The sequence below is a fragment of the Dipteris shenzhenensis genome, chromosome 20, assembly GCF_047967505.1.
Source record: "Dipteris shenzhenensis isolate YYH24624 ecotype China chromosome 20, Dip_SZ_1.0, whole genome shotgun sequence".
Taxonomy (NCBI): Eukaryota; Viridiplantae; Streptophyta; class Polypodiopsida; order Gleicheniales; family Dipteridaceae; genus Dipteris; species Dipteris shenzhenensis.
The window spans coordinates 3109583-3116121 of NC_141615.1; positions in this window are offsets into that span (position 1 = coordinate 3109583).

The following is a 6539-nucleotide window of genomic DNA, read 5'->3' on the forward strand; positions in this document are numbered from 1 at the left end:
CAAAGGCTTGCAAGGTCAAGCAGTACTCCTTTCAAACTAGAGGTGCCATTTTATGTTTGACCTCATGTGGGATACACTGAGTGATGTAAACAACCAAAATTTTGTATATAGGGCTCAAGGCTGCACATCAAGATGCAAATGGCCAATTGTACATAGGGCCTCAAGGCTGCAAATATTTGGAAAGTAGGGGTAAATAGGAAAAAGTAGGGAGATTTAGGGAGGGGGCAAGGATAAGGAAAATTAGGAGAAAAGGGGGGCTTGCAGGGGGGAGGAATCGAGAAAGTTGGATGCAAAAAATAAGAGAGAATAGTAAGTGTGTATCTGTGTGTGTAAAGGAATACTTGACATGGCCCCTTTGCATGGTGAAATGAAAAAAGAGTAAAGCGAGACAATGGAATAGAAAGAGAAACTTATTGCATTAAGGAAAAGTTTGAACAAGTAGGTGAACCCGTACTAATTATACAAAAGTTACCAAGCGGAGGGCATTTTTGCAAAAATGATTTTGCATACGTTGCAAAAAAATCGAGATTGGATTAGTCCTAGCAAGAATCACTTTCATTGAAGAGGGGAGTCTGCATACCTACCACCATCTGACAAGGAAAACATGGCAAGAACCGAACTTAAACCTTAGTTGGGAAGACAGGTGTCACACCCCTCCCTTGTTATCGGGGTCACAATAAAAATAAACACTTAACCACAAAATTATCAAGCTTGATGCGAACTTATGAGTGTAAAGTTAATTGGAGTAACCATGAGTTTAGGAGAAGAGTGTAGGGTAAAGTTTGGAATCATTATGAAGGGGATTAATAAAGAAAGGTGTAATGGAAAAAAGGTTTTAAGAATCAGGTATGGAAGAAAGTGGAGACCCATGGAAAGAAGAATATCTACAAAAAGAGAGCAGAGAAAAATAATCTTTTAAATTTAATCACTAAATGAGCTTACCAAGGGAAAAGATAGAATATAGACTCTTAAGGCCAAGGAGGGTGGGGAGGGTACAAGAAAAAATTAGGTATTAGAAGAATCAACAATTAGAAAAGGTTAGCAATAGTAAATGAAGTAAATAAAGAAGCTTTTTTATAAAAGCATAGTTTAGTAATATCAATCTAGAGGGGGGGAATAAAAAAAGGGGGAATTGTATTATAGATAAGACAGTAGAAGGAGGGGGGGAGGGAGAGAAAATAATATAAATGAATAGTATAAGTTATAAATAAGGGTCGACGGGGAGAAAAAATAAATTGGAGAAGTGGAAGGGGGTTAATTAGAAAGCATCCGAGAGTCCATGGTAATAAAGATGGCCAAGGAAGAGGATAATGTTATGACAGGTTGTCACACAAGAGCCGTTGCTAGTGAGGGTGTAGGTAGAGATCGTGTATGTCCGAATGCTTGCACAAAGGAGGTTTAGTACAATGAAAAGGCTAGTAGAGGAGCTAGTGAAGGTGAAGACTCAAGTGGCTGTAGAGGGCGTGGAGGAGTATGGAGTAGGGGCTAGACCACCAAAGGTATTAGAGCTCCATGGTGGTGCAATAGTGCATAGGGCAGATGATAGTGGTAAAGTATGGATGAAGGGCAATAGAGTACGACAGAGGGTAGGGGTGGTGAGAGGATGGGAGCTGATGTAGTAAAGAGCCCGTGACGATGAAGAGGCTAGTTGGAGCAGAGTACGGCAAGGAGGGGACTTTGGCATAAGTGGGTGAAAGAAATGGATAGTAGGGGGGGAATAAATAAGGCGAGAGGAAGTCGGGGCCATGCATCAGACATCCTAGGATCGGAGAGACAAGGTCGACCAGGGAGTTAAGTTGGGGGTAGAAGTGGTTGGGTTTAGTTAGGGGTAGTTAAAGAGAGGTCACTGAGAGAGGTAGTTAGGGAGAGAGGGGGTTAATTAGGGAAAGGTATAATTAGGGAGAGAGGTGAGTAAAAAGGGAGGGGAGAGAGAGAGAGAGAGAGAGAGAGAGAGAGAGAGAGAGAGAGAGAGAGAGAGAGGGTGAGTGGAAAGAAAAAATGGGGGAAATAGAGAAAAGAATAGATTAAAAATAGGGGAAATAAAGAAAAATAGGGGAAAATGGAGAAAAATAGAGGGAAAATAGGGGAAATTAGGACAAATCTAGAGAAAATAGGGGAAATTTTATGGAACATAGGGGGGGAAAGGAGAAAAATAGAGCAAAGAAGGGAAGGGAAGGGGGAAATTTTGGATTGAAAAGGGGGAAAGAGGATAGTTTGTGTGTGTGTGTGTGTGTGTGTGTTGGAGGGGCGGGGGGCTTGAGAATGAAAGGTGAAGAGAGAATGGTCACAAGAAAGCAAAGGGAGGTAAGGATACAACATGTGTGTGTGTGTGTGTGTGTGTGTGTGTGTGTGTGTGTGTGTGTGTGTGTGTGTGCGTGTGTGTGTGTGTGTGTGTGTAGATTTAATAATCCCATCAATAAATGAACCATACAATTAATTCAATCATTTGGATAATTATAAAAAGCAACGGATTGAAATTTTTAAAGAAAACTAAATTGAGATAATATTGCAATCCAATTCTTTTAAAAGGAAAGTTAGAGGATTGGCAATAGAATTTTTCTTTATATTGAGTTTGCAAACTTTAAGCAAAGAATTAATACAAAAGTGTCAAATCTGTTAGGTAGCCCAGGCTCCAAGGTTAGGGTCCACTTACCTACCACCATCCAAACCAACCATTTGTTAGAACAATATAGTTGAATTTAGGTAGACAGGTAATGCCCGTATTCCCTGGCTTGTTATCGCTTTACCTAAGAATTTGTACAAACCTTTCAAACTCTAGAAGGAAAGTGAAACAACTTTTAAGACTGATAGAAAATTTAACAAGAATTAAGATCAACAAAAAGGCTTATTTTAGAGAGAGGAGTAAATTGTGAGGGTAATAAAATGTACATAAATTACTTGAGAAAAGAATTATAAAGGGGGGTAGTCCACATCCTAAAACGAGGAGAAGAAGCAAAGGTGGTGGCCCAGCAGCAAAGACAGAGCTTGGGGAGAGCAGTTGCCTCCTAAACATCAAGCTTGCCAAAGCAAACAAACCCAAGAAGGTGGTGTAAGGACTAAGTAGAAGGCCTAGCTGATGTAACAAATACCACATCAAGCCATGGTAATGACCAACAAGGTGGTGAAAGGAGCAGTAGTAGTGTAGAGACAAGTGTGTCAAGCCAAGAAAAAATAAGTGGCACTACATATAGATGGAAACCACATTTTAAGCACAAAAATATGAAACATTGTGCCAAAGGCCAGGCTCAAGCTCCACAAATACACCTAATGCTCAAAGCGGCTGTCAATTAACCAAATGCATCACTCAATTCTTACAAATAATACATAGGGTGTGATTCACCATAGAGTTGCCAAAATAGAACGCACACTATAGAGGAGAAAGACAACTTGCCAAAGTCAAAAGAAGGGAACAAAGAGAAACTATTAGGCAGCATAAAGTATAGGTAAAGGAGAAGCAATCCCAATCGTGAGATGAAGAGAGGAGGTGAAAAGCTAGCAAAGAGAAACACCTAGAAGTGACTTGAACCTACCACTAAGGGAGGAGGAAGTGCAAAAGAAGCGCTACTAGGTTGCGATGTAATTGAGAGTATGAGAAGAAGTAGGCATGGCAAGCTTCAACATACACACAAGGTAAGCTCGATGGCAATGAAGCACAATGGAGCAATAGTCATTTATAGCCAACTTGAGAAGGCAAAAGGAGTTACAAAAGACTCAACAGCCAAGTAAAGAAAGAGAGCAAAAGTAAGAAGGGCAGTGGTGTACATGGCTAAGTGCTCCAAAGAGCAAGATCAAGGTCATCCGTAGGCCGTGAACCCATGCAACAAAGGGTGGTCATAGAAAAAGTTAAGGGAAGGGGGACATATAGAGAGTAGTTAGGTGTGTAAGATGCTAAGGTATGAAACTTAAGGTAATTGAGTTGATTAAATTCCAAGTGCATATGTGGGGTTAATTTAAACATGTATAGGCTCTTAAAACACATTCAAAGGCATTATTATAAGGAAAAATAGGGGGTAAAGTTTGTGTGTAATGCTTTAAAGCGAGAACAAAATGTACTAATAAGAGTTCATATATTTAAGTTATTAATTATATGTATATACATGTTCTAAAATAAAAATAAGTCATGCCAACATATAACTTAAGAAAATAAGGGTGATATTGAGGAATTAAGTACTGAAAGGAACATAACGAGACTGATAATAAAAGAAGGAAATAAAGGAATTAGTTCAAAAGAAAAGATTTGAAAATTGGACGAAGAAAAGTGCGAATATGTCAAGGAAACCTTGAGGGGCAGCATGTGCAAGTGTGTGTGTGTGTAGAAGACATTTACAATACCCCTTTCCATAGTGAAGAGTACAATTTAGAGTAGGAAAGAGAAATGTTTAATAGATAAACTTTGAAATAAACATCCACAAAAAGTGATGTAGCATCATTAAAGGATGAACAATTTTTTCTAAAAGAGGAAATGTGAGCAGTAGAGCTTTGATAAGTTGTTGGCAGCATCACTTTTATTGAAGAGGGGAGTTTGCCTACCTGCCACCATCCAACAAGAAAAATGATAAGAACCATATTTTAACTTAGTTGGGAAGACAAGTGTCATAGACACCCCTCCCTTGTCATCAAGATCACAATAAAAAATAGTTGCTCATGCTAAAGACTTATAAAGCAAATTTTTTATATTGCGCTTTTGAGCGTAATAAATAGTTGGGGTGAAAATAGTAGATAAATGGTTATGTGGGTAGAAAACATTAATGTATTTAGGTGTCAGAGGTGGAGGGGGAGAATTTAATAAATAGGGTAATTTATACAAAATTTTGGAAAGAATTGTGAAAAAATGGAAGGAAATTAATGTGAAATTTTATGCAACGAAATGTAAAGTGGACCGAAATTTTTACAGGGAGAGAAAATGAAAAGAAAGGACTTAGAGTGTTAAAGTAAGGGGAGTGAGGAATTTAGAGGAGAAAAAAGAAGAAGAAGTAATAGATTAAGTTTTAAGCATTATAAGGAGAAGGAGGGGGTAATAAAGATAGTACAAATTGACAGGAGAATAAGATAAACGATTAAAGAAGGGGAAGAGGGGAAGTTAGATTAAATAGGTTAGAGAGTGATAGATAAACGATTAAAGAAGGGGAAGAGGGGAAGTTAGATTAAATAGGTTAGAGAGTGATGGTAAAAAACCATAAATTTTGAGCAACTAATCATCAAAATAAAAAGGAAGGGGAGTTTCAATAACCATAATAAAAGAAAAGGAAGGGGATTTTAGAGGGGAGGGGGGGGGTTCTCAATGAACATAATGTAAGAAAGACTGGAAGTATAGGAACCTAAGAATCCATGGTTCCAAATTCTGAGGAGTTTGAGAGAGTGGTGGTTGTGGATGTGAATGAGCTGTGATGAGCTTGGCATAGCAGTCGAGATGGGGAGGTAGAGTGAGCATGCGAGAGCGTCAACTCTGATGGGTAGCTATCACAGCAGGTCTGATGTGGGCATCGAGGATGGAGATTGTGGTAGTACATACGGGAGTTCAGAGCACGAAGGGGAGTCTGGAGGCAGCCGCATAGTTTGTAGAAATGATGACTGTGGGGCCCAGGGACCATTGTGGAAAATGGTGACGGGCAATCATTAGGCAAAGGCTCAGAGTAGAGGAGGGATAAAGGCAATGCAGTGAAGAAAGCAAGCGAAGGGAGTCATGGAGTAAAAGAGGTTAGGGAGGGCACATTTAAATAGGGAGTGATTGGTAGTCGAGTAGGAGTGGGACGGTTCAGGGAGCGGGCACATGATTCGGTTAAGGTAAGTTTTGGGGAAGAGAGATAATCGAGGTAATGAAGCAAAATCAATTAGGTTGGGGGGGCAGGAAGGGGGTGTTTGGGTAGGGAGACAAGATTAATTAGGTTGGGGGGGTGGGTAGGGAGACGAGATTAAAGAGAGAAAAACGGTTAAAAACCAAAAATTAAGGAATAAATTATGGAAAAATGCGAGACTAATTAAGGAGATTTTGAGAAAATATCAATTCGTAAGTAATAATTAAGAGAGAAAGGTTAAGAGGGGCTAAGAGAAAAAATGTTTTTAAAGAAATTATTTAAAGGAAGGAATTAAGAAAATAAAGAGAAAAAACTTAGGGAGTTTTAAGAAAGTAAGAAAAAAGGAAGGAGGTGGGAAAAATAAAGAGAAAGGGGAAAAGGAGGGGGGGGGGGGAGCATTAGGGAAAAATAATTGTCTTTATTAAAGGGAAATGAGGAACAGTAATTAAAAGGGAAAGTAAGTGAGGAAGATTAGGGAAAAGTAAGGGAGGTAGGAGTGAAAAGGAAGGGACAAGAGGGGGGAAAGGGAGGTTGGTGTGGGGAAAAAGAAAAATAGGGAAAAGTGAAAGTCAAGGGGGAAAGGGATAGGAAGTGTGTGTATGTGTGTGTGTGTGTGTGTGTGTGTGTACCCACCTTTGCCCCAATAGAGTACATCACACAAGGTGAGACAGTAGGATCATCAAGTGTGATGACCTACTGTCTACCCGAAAAGGGAAAGAAGTGTGTGTAAATTTAGATTAAGAT